Genomic DNA, 13190 nt, shown 5'->3' with positions numbered 1-13190 from the left:
CTCTCTGCCTGCATGTGAGTCCCTTCCCCCGACTTGCAGCTTTTCCCGCAACTGCTTTCGAGGGTCCACTCTTGAAGTTTTTTGGGGTACAATTTTAAGGTTGAGCCGTGTTGAGAGTCTTTCTGAAGAATGGCTAAAAAGCAAAGGTCATGATGACACAGCAGGCTTAGTAAAGATGCAGACTTGGCAAGGACACTGAATCCTTGAGCAAGAAGTTGTATAAATAACAGGATGTGAGTCCAGATAAGTAAGCAGAAAGAAACCATATGGAAGAGGAAAATAAGACCCCTGTGTTTGCAGATCTCATGGAATAGCTCCCACCAATAAGGAGCTCAGCTTTTGCAATATTTATGAGCTAATTAGTAGCACTATAAGTATGTGTAGATTATTACAATAAACGAGACTTGCTGATCACAATGCCTTGAGTGCTTGTCTCCCGCGACTCCACCCGACATCTGGCGCCCGAACAGGAGAAGTTGCCTTATGCGACGGGGGAGTTGCGTTGGGGTCGGGTCCCGCAGCTAGACGGACGGCGAAAGAGGTCGCGTACGGCTAAACGCAGCGCCCATCCGCGTCGTGCCTATCAACCTCCGCGCCCGAGCGACCGCACAGGCGGGCTCGCCGATACGTGCTGCCGAAGCCTGGAGGGGCTAGCAACGGTACCGTAAGTATGGAAAGGCAAGCAGCACAGGAACTTTTTAAAACTTTTTTGCTTAAGCGTAATTTTAAAGGAATTGATCTTGAGAAAGACCTCCCCGTTCTTTTAACGCATGCGCGCTCTTATAGTTTTTTCACTGACCCCCACTCCATTCATGAATTAAGTCAGTGGCGCGCGTATGGTGACAAACTTTGGGATCTTGTCTTAGATGACGATAAGCCAGCTAAAAAGATTTCTAAACTATGGAGAGTTGTCCACAATGAACTTTTAATGGTACAGGCAGAGAAAAAAGCGGCAGAAAAAATTAAGGTTGCTCAGGATCGGAACCGTCATTACAGCAATCACAGTGCCTCTGTTTTCTCTGGCCCACCTAATCCCCCCACCTTTGCTGCGGTTCATGTACCGCCTGAGGCTCTTGCCTCTGAGTCGCCTTCCGCGCCTCCCCTCCCCCCACCTCCTACTCCTCCTACGCCTTCCTTGCCGCAGCCTGCTCCGCCGCAGCCCTGCCCGCTGCCCGAGCCGGCCCGAGAGCCGCCGCAGCCTGCTCCTCCACCGCCCTTGCCTCACCCGTCTCCGCCGGACTGTTCTCGTTCGCGAAACCCCTTTGTTAGCCCTGAGCCTGTCCCTGGGGCAGAGTCTGACCTCGTGGAGGCCATGGTTAGGGGCCATAGAGAACTCTGGGCTGCGGTTGCTCGTGATGGCTTACAAAAGGGTGATTCTGACATGCTAGCGGCTGCCCAAGACAGCATGGCGTTCCCTGTTTTATTTGTCCCGAATCCGCAAGGGGGCGGCAATGTTGCGCAGGTGACTAATCTTGATTGGAAGCTGCTAGCGCAGCTGCGAGCAACAGTGGGGAATTACGGTGTCACCAGTGAACCAGTTAAACAGATGCTTGATTATATTTTTAACGCTTTTACCCTTCTTCCTGCTGACATTAAAGGCATTACTAAGCTCATGTATACCCCGCATCAGCGACTGCTTTTTGAGGCTCGCTGGAGGGAGGAAGCCGCTGTTACTGCTGCTGCCCCCAGGCCAGCGGCAGATCCCTTGACAGGTGTTACAGTAGCTGAGCTCATGGGTGAAGGGGATCACATGAGAGTAGAAGCTCAAGCGGCACTAGGACCTGCCAAGCTACGGGAAGCTATGGCAGTTGCTAAGAAAGCTATGGATAAGGTCCGAGCCCCAGGTGGGATCCCGATGTATATGAGCATTAAACAAAGCAGAGAGGAATCTCTAGGCTCTTTTGTTGACAAAGTTATGGAAGCCATTTCAAAAGCTGGGGTTCAAGAGCATATGCATGACCCGTTGCTTAAACAATGCCTTTTACAAAATGGCAATCAGGCCACCCGTGCCCTTATTACTTCCACCCCAGGGGATTGGACTGTCCAGCAACTTTTAGAAAAAGCTGCGACCATGCCCACTGGCTCGCAACTATTCTTAGCACAAGCCTTAGAAAAATTAGGTGAAGGGCTTAAAGAACAGGCTATCAGCTCTCAAAATCAGGTTATGGCAGCCCTTGCTCCTCTCCAAGCGGCAGCAGCACGTCCCCGCCCAGCTCCAGGTGGCCGCATGAAGTGTTATCGCTGCGGGACACCCGGTCACATCCGTCAGTCCTTGGAATACTCCTATTTTTGTCATACGCAAGAAGTCTGATGACACCAAGCGCTTCGCCTTTACCTTACCTGCCCTGAATAAAGGAGAACCAGCCAGGCGATTTGAATGGACTGTATTGCCACAAGGGATGAAAAACTCACCTACTTTGTGCCAACTGTATGTTGATGCTGCCTTACAACCCTTACGGAGACAGATGCCTGATGCCATTATTTATCACTACATGGACGACATCCTCTTTGCTCAAAGGGATCCTTTCACCCCTGCCCAGATGCAAATTATTGTTGCCTCCTTGGCTGCTTGGTCCCTTGTTGTGGCACCCAACAAAATACAAGTTTCTGCTCCATGGAAATATCTAGGATGGACTATTACCGCTCAGAGAATAAAACCTCAAAAGTTACATACTCAAGCATCTATTTCAAACCTAAATGAGGCCCAGAAACTTCTAGGAGACCTGCAATGGCTTAAACCTGTTACAGGAATTCCCAACATGCTATTGGAACAGCTACGTCCTTTGCTAAAGGGCACAGACCCAAGTACTCCTGTGACGCTTACGCCGCAACAGTCTAAAGTCTTGCAGCAAATTACATCCTGCATCTCCAGAGGCTTTGTCGACCATCTAGACCCCGACACCCCCTTATCCTTAACTGTCTGGAACAGTGGAGAACATCTCTTAGGAGCCATTACACAGCAAAAGAAAACGGGGGACATCTCCGTTCTAGAATGGATCTCGCCCCCCTTGCAGCAAAGAAGAGGTTATTTATGTGTGTCCACTCCGACAGGTCCCCTATGGGTTCCGGCTAAATGGACTAAGCCTGTTGTCACTGATGAGCAACCCACAACAGAGGAAGGCGAGAAGAGTACAGAGGAAGATCTCACAAATCCTGCAGGAAGTTGAGCAACGGTTTCGCGTTACCTTCCTTGTGGAATCTGAACAGGAGATAGAGGATCATCTCCTTCCACATCTGCAGAGACACTTTTTACGCTTTTGCCAATCTGCTTGCTTTGCATGTAATTGTAGTGATCATAAGGCGTGGGTAAGATTGCTTTGCGGAGGTTGTAATTTACAGTGGTGGGTCCACCAGCGACATCTATCAGAAGGGTTTTAGTGTCAGTCTTGCAGTTTTCACTGGCACCGTGAGACGGCTCAAGGAGCATTAGTACAACTCACAAGCAAAAATATCATTGACAGTTTGCACCTAGTTGAAAATCTTGAAGATCTGCGGCTAAAAGAATTAGCGTGGTCGGTACAGCATTTAGCAAAAAAGATCTTAGCAGATAGTTACTCTGTAGTTTTGCAATCCTCCTGCCAACTAAACATCGGGGTCCCCATTCAGTGGCAAGTTGAACCAAGAAAGTGGGATCATGTTTGCCGGCGGTTTAAGCATCGTGCTGCTAATCGCAGGCTCAGTAATAGGTCACAACCTTCCCTACCCTCCTAAGGTGTTTGACCCCAGAGATAATATCTGGGTCTCCTTGGCACGCGAATTAAACACCACAACATTCTGTGCCTCCTTAGCCACACCCAGTACTCCATTTTTGACATGCTTAGTTGGAGTACCATTAACAGATAATACATGGCGCAACTTTGTAATCGAGACCCAGAAGCAGTTCAAACCTATTTGGCCGTTGAATTCCACAAAAAATATTACTCATGGCCTACTAGACTATGATATCTGGGATGATAAACTCCCGGTGGGCCCTGAGCCACAAGAAATAGAACTAGTTGATTCCCTTAACGCTACAGCCTGTATCTATATTAATAGTTCACGCAATTTATGCCAAGAGGGCAGCCTTAGTGGCTGTCGAATGAATACATCCAACCCCACCTGGATTAATCCTGTTGGCAATGCTTCACAGTGGGACTTAGAATGGTGCAACGTTACCGTGAGAAATCGATCTCTTGCAGCCCCTGGAACGTTTTTCCCTCGAAAGTTACCCAGAGGGTTTTTCCTAATTTGTGGGAATCATGCCTGGTCAGGTATCCCATCCAAGCCTATAGGCGGGCCCTGTACCTTTGGCCAACTGAGTCTTGCACTTCCACAGCACCATCCTAATGCTACACACCGAATACGATGGAAGAGGTCTTTAGCAGAAACTATAACATCTGAATGTGAGGATGACCTCACGTTATGGAGCAAATTAGAAGTGCTTTTTACCTCCCTTTTTGTTCCTGGTGCAGCTGCGGCATGAGCCCATCGTCACTTAGAAAAACTGACATGTTGGATAGTCAAACAGGCAAATGGTACCAGCCGAGTGTTGTCTGAACTTGCAGAAGACCTGAGTTCAGTCCAGCACGCCCTGCTTCAGAATAGAGCAGCTATAGATTTTTTACTTTTAGCCCACGGCCATGGCTGTGAAGACTTTGAGGGAATGTGCTGCATGGATCTTGAAGATCATTCTAAGTCCATCCACGCCGAAATTAAGAATTTGATCGAACACTCCCAAAAGATAAAAAAGGACTCCGGATTTTTCGGATTAGAAGGACTTACAGAGTGGATGGGCTTAGAAGGATGGATGAAAAGTGTGATCAAATCTTTAATGCTATTGCTAATAATTGTTTTGCTTAGTTTACTTATGCTTAGCTGTATAATGTCATGTGTAAAAAATTTAATTTTGAAGTCAGTCAATATGACTATGATCATGCAAAAAGAAAACGGGGGAAGTGTTGAGAGTCTTTCTGAAGAATGGCTAAAAAGCAAAGGTCATGATGACACAGCAGGCTTAGTAAAGATGCAGACTTGGCAAGGACACTGAATCCTTGAGCAAGAAGTTGTATAAATAACAGGATGTGAGTCCAGATAAGTAAGCAGAAAGAAACCATATGGAAGAGGAAAATAAGACCCCTGTGTTTGCAGATCTCATGGAATAGCTCCCACCAATAAGGAGCTCAGCTTTTGCAATATGTATGAGCTAATTAGTAGCACTATAAGTATGTGTAGATTATTACAATAAACGAGACTTGCTGATCACAATGCCTTGAGTGCTTGTCTCCCGCGACTCCACCCGACAGAGCCGTTCAGAAACAAGAACAGAGGCCCTTCTCCTTCCCTGGGAGCAAAGGGTCTTCATCATCTTCATCTTTAGGACTATCTCTGGGAGCATCTCTAGGAACTGAGGTTTTCTCCTTTCCCATTTGGAGCAAAAGTCCTCATCTGGTCCATCTCTCCCTGTCCAAACGTCTCATGAAATTACAGCTGTGTCAGCATCTGCCTATCTCAGCGCAGGTGCTTTTGCTCACAAGTTGAACACTCCACCCCCCATATCTTCATGAAATTACAATGGGATACTCTGATATATCATAGCTTCACAACAGAATTTCAGCTTTAAGCATCTCCTCTTTCTCTTCCCTCAGGTTTTCAGCTCTTCACAGCAATAAAAGGGTTAATCTCACCTCGGCCTTGCAGCTTTGCAGCTGGAATGTTGAATTTTTCTTATCGCAGTGGAGAGGGGGGAGAGCCAAGCTGCTCCGGCTGCCCACGGCAAGGCAATGGGGGGGGTTCCACGGCTGGAACAGGTCCATCGGCTCCAGGATGGCCCGGCCCGGCCCGGCCTCGCCCAAGCAGGGCCTGGCCGGGCCCGCTGGCCCCCACACAGGGCCCGCAGCCACCTGTCCCAGCACCGGAAACGAGAGAGAGCTTGGGGGGAGTTTGTATATTCTTAAGTGTGGATGACAGAGGCGGTCACAACTTTAAGTGGCTTAAAGAATTGTCCATATTCAAACTGGCCAGCTGATAGGTTCTATCGGGTCCCAGAGGAAACAGTAAGCACCCCTTATTAAGGACATCCCTTCCGGGACTATGCTTGCTTACCTATGACAGATAATAATGCTAAATAAGAAAACCTCTTGCTGTGGTGAGAAAAACTGGGAAAATTTCAGAGTCCTTCCATAGCTAGCCTCTCCCCTCCTCCTTGGAGCTGGGATGGGGTGGTGGGCCCACCTCCAGGGCCAAGGCCTCAGTGGAAAGTCCTCCCAATGTATTCTGATGTTGAAACGTCCAGCAGAGAAGAAGGGAAAAATCGGAGTCCCAGGAAAACGAAGTTCAACTCTCTGGAGGAAAAAGAGCTGAAAAACTTGCCGAAAATTGGCTGAAAAAAAAAAAATCTGGGTGCTTCCTCCTGCTCCCACCGCTGCTGTTGGAAGCAAGAGGAGTGGGTATCTCTGTCCTTGAAACATGAAAACAAACTGCAAACTGCTTTGAAGAGTTTGCATGGTTTTCTTCTCTCCCCCCTCTCAGGCTCAGTTTAAAGGCATAGGAAGGTACAAAAATTAATTTCTGGGCATAGGGCAGCAATATGGGATACACATCATAAAGTCATCCCAAGACATTCCACCCCTTATCCCATATCATTGGCTCAATGCCCAAACTAATATATTTTAATTCTACACACACACATCAACACATACATATATATATATATATACAGCTATGTACAAAAAGTGACAGTGACACTCAGCAAGCACTGGTATACAGGCATTTCACATTACACATGGTTTTCACCCAACAACTAGATCTCCCTGCAGTACACAATGTGTTCCATCTTTCTGCATTACCAGAATGTTGTGCAACCAGGTCCCTGAGCAAAGACAACCCCACGGATGGTTTTGTCTGTACTCAAGGCACAATTAATCCACACAGTCTTTCCTAACAGACCTCTGACATGCACTACTGGGACCTTATCTCCATCTACTGTATGCAGGGATTCAGATTGGGCTGGACCAGCTCTATTGGTGGAACCTCGGGTGTTAACTAACCAGGTGGCCTTTGCAAGATGCTGTTCCCAATTTTTGAGAGTTTCCCCACCTAGTGCCTTTAGGGTGGTTTTTAACAATCCATTGCACCATTCCACTTTGCCTGCAGCAGGCGCATGGTAAGGGATATGGTATACCCACTCAATGCCATGTTCTCTAGCCCAGGTGTTTATAAGGCTATTCTTAAAATGAGTCCCATTGTCAGACTCAATTCTCTCAGGGGTACCATGCCTCCAAAGGACCTGCTTTTCAAGACCCAAGATGGTGTTTCGGGCAGTAGCATGAGGCACAGGGTAGGTCTCCAACCATCCAGTGGTGGCTTTTACTATTGTGAGCACATAGCACTTGCCTTGGCGTGTTTGAGGCAGTGTGATGTAATCAATCTGCCAGGCCTCCCCATACTTGTATTTGGACCACTGCCCACCATACCACAGAGGCTTCACCCGCTTGGCCTGCTTGATCGCAGTGCATGTCTCACAATCATGGATAACTTGGGAGATACTGTCCATGGTTAGATCCACCCCTCGATCTCGTGCCCACCTATAGGTGGCATCTCTGCCTTGATGACCTGAGGCATCATGGGCCCATCGAGCTAGGAATAACTCTCCTTTATGTTTCCAATCTAAGTCTATCTTTGACACTTCTATCTTTGCAGCCTGATCTACCTCCTTGTTGTTTTGGTGTTCCTCATTAGCCCTACTCTTGGGGACATGGGCATCTACATGGCAGACTTTCACAACCAGCTTTCTTACTTGGGCAGCGATGTCTTTCCACTCTTCAGCAGCCCAGATTGGTTTTCCCCTACGCTGCCAATTAGCCTTTTCCCACTTTTCTAGCCATCCCCACAGAGCATTGGCTACCATCCATGAAGCAGTGTAGAGGTAGAGCTTTGGCCACGTCTCTCTTTCAGCAATGTCCAGGGCTAGTTAAACAGCTATGAGTTCAGCAAGTTGCCTCGATCCACCTTCTCCTTCAGTAGCCTCTGCAACCCGTCGTGTGGGATTCCATACGGCTGTTTTCCACTTTCGTTTCATCCCTACGATGTGACAAGAACCGTCGGTGAAAAGAGCGTAGGGTATGTCTTCTGATGGCAGTTGTTTGTACAGTGGAGCTTCTTCAGCACGTGTCACTTGTTCTTGTTCCTCTTCGTCAGCAACACCAAAGTTTTCACCTTCAGGCCAATTTGTGATTATTTCCAAAATCCCAGAACGATTTAGTTTTCCGAAACGGGCGTGCTGTGTGATGAGAGCAATCCATTTGCTCCACATTGCATTGATGGTGGGGTGGGTAGAGGGAACCTTTGCTTTGATCATCCACCCCAGCACCAGTAGTCGCGGTGCCAGGAGGAGTTGTGCTTCAGTGCCGATTACCTCTGAGGTGGCTTGGATCCTTTCATAGGCTGCCAAGATTTCCTTCTCTGTTGGGGTGTAGTTGGCTTCAGACCCTCTGTAGCTTTGGCTCCAAAATCCCAGTGGTCGACCTCGAGTCTCACCAGACACCTTCTGCCAAAGGCTCCAGGACAGGCCATGGCTGCAGAGTAGAGCACGTTCTTCACTTCGGGTCCTGTCCTGACTGGGCCAAGGGCTACAGCATGAGCGATTTCCTGCTTGATTTGGGCAAAAGCTTGCTGCTGTTCAGGACCCCAATGGAAATTGTTCTTTTTGTAGGTAACCAGGTAGAGAGGGCTCACAATCTGGCTGTACTCAGGAATATGCATCCTCCAAAAGCCTATGGCACCTAGGAAAGCTTGCGTTTCCTTCTTGTTGGTTGGCGGAGACATTGCTGTGATCTTAATGACGACCTCAGTGGGAATCTGATGCCTTCCATCTTGCCATTTCACTCCCAGGAACTGGATCTCTCGAGCAGGTCCCCTGACTTTGCTCTTCTTGATGGCGAAACCAGCTTCCAGGAGAATCAGGATGATTTTCTCTCCTTTCTCAAATACCTCTGCTGTTGTGTTTCCCCACGCAATGATGTCATCAATGTTCTGCAGATGTTCTGGAGCCTTACCCTTCTCTACTGCAGTCTAGATCAGTCCATGGCAGATGGTGGGACTGTGCTTCCACCCCTGGGGCAGTCGGTTCCAGGTGTACTGCACACCTCTCCAGGTGAAGGCAAACTGAGGCCTGCACTCTGCTGCCAGAGGAATGGAGAAAAATGCATTAGCAATGTCAATAGTGCCATACCACTTCGCTGCTTTGGACTCCAGCTCATACTGGAGCTCCAGCATGTCCAGCACTGCAGCGCTCAATGGTGGAGTCACTTCATTCAAGGCACGATAGTCCACAGTCAATCTCCATTCCCCGTCAGACTTGCACACAGGCCAAATGGGACTGTTGAAGGGTGAGTGGGTCTTTCTGACCACCCCTTGGCTCTCCAGCTAACGGATCATCTTGTGGATGGGAATCACCGCATCTCGAGTTGTCCGATACTGTCGGCGATGCACTGTTGAAGTGGCAATTGGTACTCTTTGTTCTTCCACCTTCAGAAGGCCTACTGCAGACGGGTTCTCTGATAGCCCAGGCAAAGTGTTCAATTGCTTAATGCCCTCTGTTTCCACAGCAGCTATTCCAAAAGCCCACTTGAGTCCCTTTGGGTCTCTGATATACCCATTCCGGAGGAAGTCTATGCCCAAAATGCATGGGGCCTCTGGACCAGTTACAATGAGATGTTTCTTCCACTCATTTCCAGTCAGGGTCACCTCAGCTTCCACCAGGGTCAAATCTTGTGATCCACCTGTTACACCAGAAATAGAAACAGATTCTATCCCTGTTGAGAGTCTTTCTGAAGAATGGCTAAAAAGCAAAGGTCATGATGACATAGCAGGCTTAGTAAAGATGCAGACTTGGCAAGGACACTAAATCCTTGAGCAAGAAGTTGTACAAATGACAGGATGTGAATCCAGATAAGTAAGCAGAAAGAAACCATATGGAAGAGAAAAGATAAGACCACAGTGATCTCATGGAATAGCTCCCACCAATAAGGAGCTCAGCTTTTGCAATATGTATGAGCTAATTAGTAGTACTATAAGTATGTGTAGATTATTACAATAAACGAGACTTGCTGACCACAATGCCGTGAGTGCTTGTCTCCCGCGACTCCACCCAACATCTGGCGCCCGAACAGGAGAAGTTGCCTTATGCGACGGGGGAGTCGCGTTGGGGTCGGGTCCCGCAGCTAGACGGACGGCGAAAGAGGTCGTGTACGGCTAAACGCAGCGCCCATCCGCGTCGTGCCTATCAACCTCCGCGCCCGAGCGACCGCACAGGCGGGCTCGCCGATACGTGCTGCCGAAGCCTGGAGGGGCTAGCAACGGTACCGTAAGTATGGAAAGGCAAGCAGCACAGGAACTTTTTAAAGCCTTTTTGCTTAAGCGTAATTTTAAAGGAATTGATCTTGAGAAAGACCTCCCCGTTCTTTCAACGCATGCGTGCTCTTATGGTTTTTTCACTGACCCCCACTCCATTCATGAATTAAGTCAGTGGCGCGCGTATGGTGACAAACTTTGGGATCTTGTCTTAGATGACGATAAGCCAGCTAAAAAGATTTCTAAACTATGGAGAGTTGTCCACAATGAACTTTTAATGGTACAGGCAGAGAAAAAAGCGGCAGAAAAAATTAAGATTGCTCAGGATCGGAACCATCATTTCGGCGATCACAGTGCCTCTGTTTTCTCTGGCCCACCTAATCCCCCCACCTTTGCTGCGGTTCATGTACCGCCTGAGGCTCTTGCCTCTGAGTCGCCTTCCGCGCCTCCCCTCCCCCCACCTCCTACTCCTCCTACGCCTTCCTTGCCGCAGCCTGCTCCGCCGCAGCCCTGGCCGCCGCCCGAGCCGGCCCGAGAGCCGCCGCAGCCTGCTCCTCCACCGCCCTTGCCTCACCCGTCTCCGCCGGACTGTTCTCGTTCGCGAAACCCCTTTGTTAGCCCTGAGCCTGTCCCTGGGGCAGAGTCTGACCTCGCGGAGGCCATGGCTAGGGGCCATAGAGAACTCTGGGCTGCGGTTGCTCGTGATGGCTTACAAAAGGGTGATTCTGACATGCTAGCGGCTGCACAAGACAGCATGGCGTTCCCTGTTTTATTTGTCCCGAATCCGCAAGGGGGCGGCAATGTTGCGCAGGTGACTAATCTTGATTGGAAGCTGCTAGCGCAGCTGCGAGCAACAGTGGGGAATTACGGTGTCACCAGTGAACCAGTTAAACAGATGCTTGATTATATTTTTAACGCTTTTACCCTTCTTCCTGCTGACATTAAAGGCATTACTAAGCTCATGTATACCCCGCATCAGCGACTGCTTTTTGAGGCTCGCTGGAGGGAGGAAGCCGCTGTTACTGCTGCTGCCCCCAGGCCAGCGGCAGATCCCTTGACAGGTGTTACAGTAGCTGAGCTCATGGGTGAAGGGGATCACATGAGAGTAGAAGCTCAAGCGGCACTAGGACCTGCCAAGCTACGGGAAGCTATGGCAGTTGCTAAGAAAGCTATGGATAAGGTCCGAGCCCCAGGTGGGATCCCGATGTATATGAGCATTAAACAAAGCAGAGAGGAATCTCTAGGCTCTTTTGTTGACAAAGTTATGGAAGCCATTTCAAAAGCTGGGGTTCAAGAGCATATGCATGACCCGTTGCTTAAACAATGCCTTTTACAAAATGGCAATCAGGCCACCCGTGCCCTTATTACTTCCACCCCAGGGGATTGGACTGTCCAGCAACTTTTAGAAAAAGCTGCGACCATGCCCACTGGCTCGCAACTATTCTTAGCACAAGCCTTAGAAAAATTAGGTGAAGGGCTTAAAGAACAGGCTATCAGCTCTCAAAATCAGGTTATGGCAGCCCTTGCTCCTCTCCAAGCGGCAGCAGCACGTCCCCGCCCAGCTCCAGGTGGCCGCATGAAGTGTTATCGCTGCGGGACACCCGGTCACATTCGTCGAATTCATCGGAATTTATGGGGGCGCTACAACCTGGTCTCCCCAACCCGGCTATGTTGCCCCAAAACTGGCCTCTTTTAATTATAGATCTCAAGGACTGCTTTTTTACTATTCCATTGCATCCAGATGACACCAAGCGCTTCACCTTTACCTTACCTGCCCTGAATAAAGGAGAACCAGCCAGGCGATTTGAATGGACTGTATTGCTGCAAGGAATGAAAAACTCACCTACTTTGTGCCAACTGTCCCCTATGGGTTCCGGCTAAATGGACTAAGCCTGTTGTCACTGATGAGCAACCCACAACAGAGGAAGGTGAGAAGAGTACAGAGGAAGATCTCACAAATCCTGCAGGAAGTTGAGCAACGGTTTCGCGTTACCTTCCTTGTGGAATCTGAACAGGAGATAGAGGATCATCTCCTTCCACATCTGCAGAGACACTTTTTACGCTTTTGCCGATCTGCTTGCTTTGCATGTAATTGTAGTGATCATAAGGCGTGGGTAAGATTGCTTTGCGGAGGTTGTAATTTACAGTGGTGGGTCCACCAGCGACATCTATCAGAAGGGTTTTAGTGTCAGTCTTGCAGTTTTCACTGGCACCGTGAGACGGCTCAAGGAGCATTAGTATAACTCACAGGCAAAAATATCATTGACAGTTTGCAATTAGTTGAAGATCTTGAAGATCATTCTAAGTCCATCCACGCCGAAATTAAGAATTTGATCGAACACTCCCAAAAGATAAAAAAGGACTCCGGATTTTTCGGATTAGAAGGACTTACAGAGTGGATGGGCCTAGAAGGATGGATGAAAAGTGTGATCAAATCTTTAATGCTATTGCTAATAATTGTTTTGCTTAGTTTACTTATGCTTAGCTGTATAATGTCATGTATAAAAAATTTAATTTTGAAGTCAGTCAATATGACTATGATCATGCAAAAAGAAAACGGGGGAAGTGTTGAGAGTCTTTCTGAAGAATGGCTAAAAAGCAAAGGTCATGATGACATAGCAGGCTTAGTAAAGATGCAGACTTGGCAAGGACACTAAATCCTTGAGCAAGAAGTTGTACAAATGACAGGATGTGAATCCAGATAAGTAAGCAGAAAGAAACCATATGGAAGAGAAAAGATAAGACCACAGTGATCTCATGGAATAGCTCCCACCAATAAGGAGCTCAGCTTTTGCAATATGTATGAGCTAATTAGTAGTACTATAAGTATGTGTAGATTATTACAATAAACGAGACTTGCT

At 48.3% G+C, this 13190-nt stretch overlaps 1 long non-coding RNA gene across 1 annotated transcript; it reads left to right on the top strand.

The window, feature by feature from the left end:
* The first annotated feature begins 2293 nt into the window (after positions 1-2293).
* Positions 2294-3119, top strand: LOC116437441. The gene is made up of 2 exons (XR_004237303.1): positions 2294-2428; positions 3052-3119. It is a non-coding gene; the product is annotated as an uncharacterized LOC116437441 (long non-coding RNA).
* Positions 3120-13190: the final 10071 nt, after the last annotated feature.

The sequence above is a fragment of the Corvus moneduloides genome, chromosome W (genome assembly GCF_009650955.1).
Source record: "Corvus moneduloides isolate bCorMon1 chromosome W, bCorMon1.pri, whole genome shotgun sequence".
NCBI classification, from domain to species: domain Eukaryota; kingdom Metazoa; phylum Chordata; class Aves; order Passeriformes; family Corvidae; genus Corvus; species Corvus moneduloides.
The sequence above is the reverse complement of the archived record's forward strand: the minus strand, read 5'-3'. Positions and strand labels throughout refer to the sequence as shown.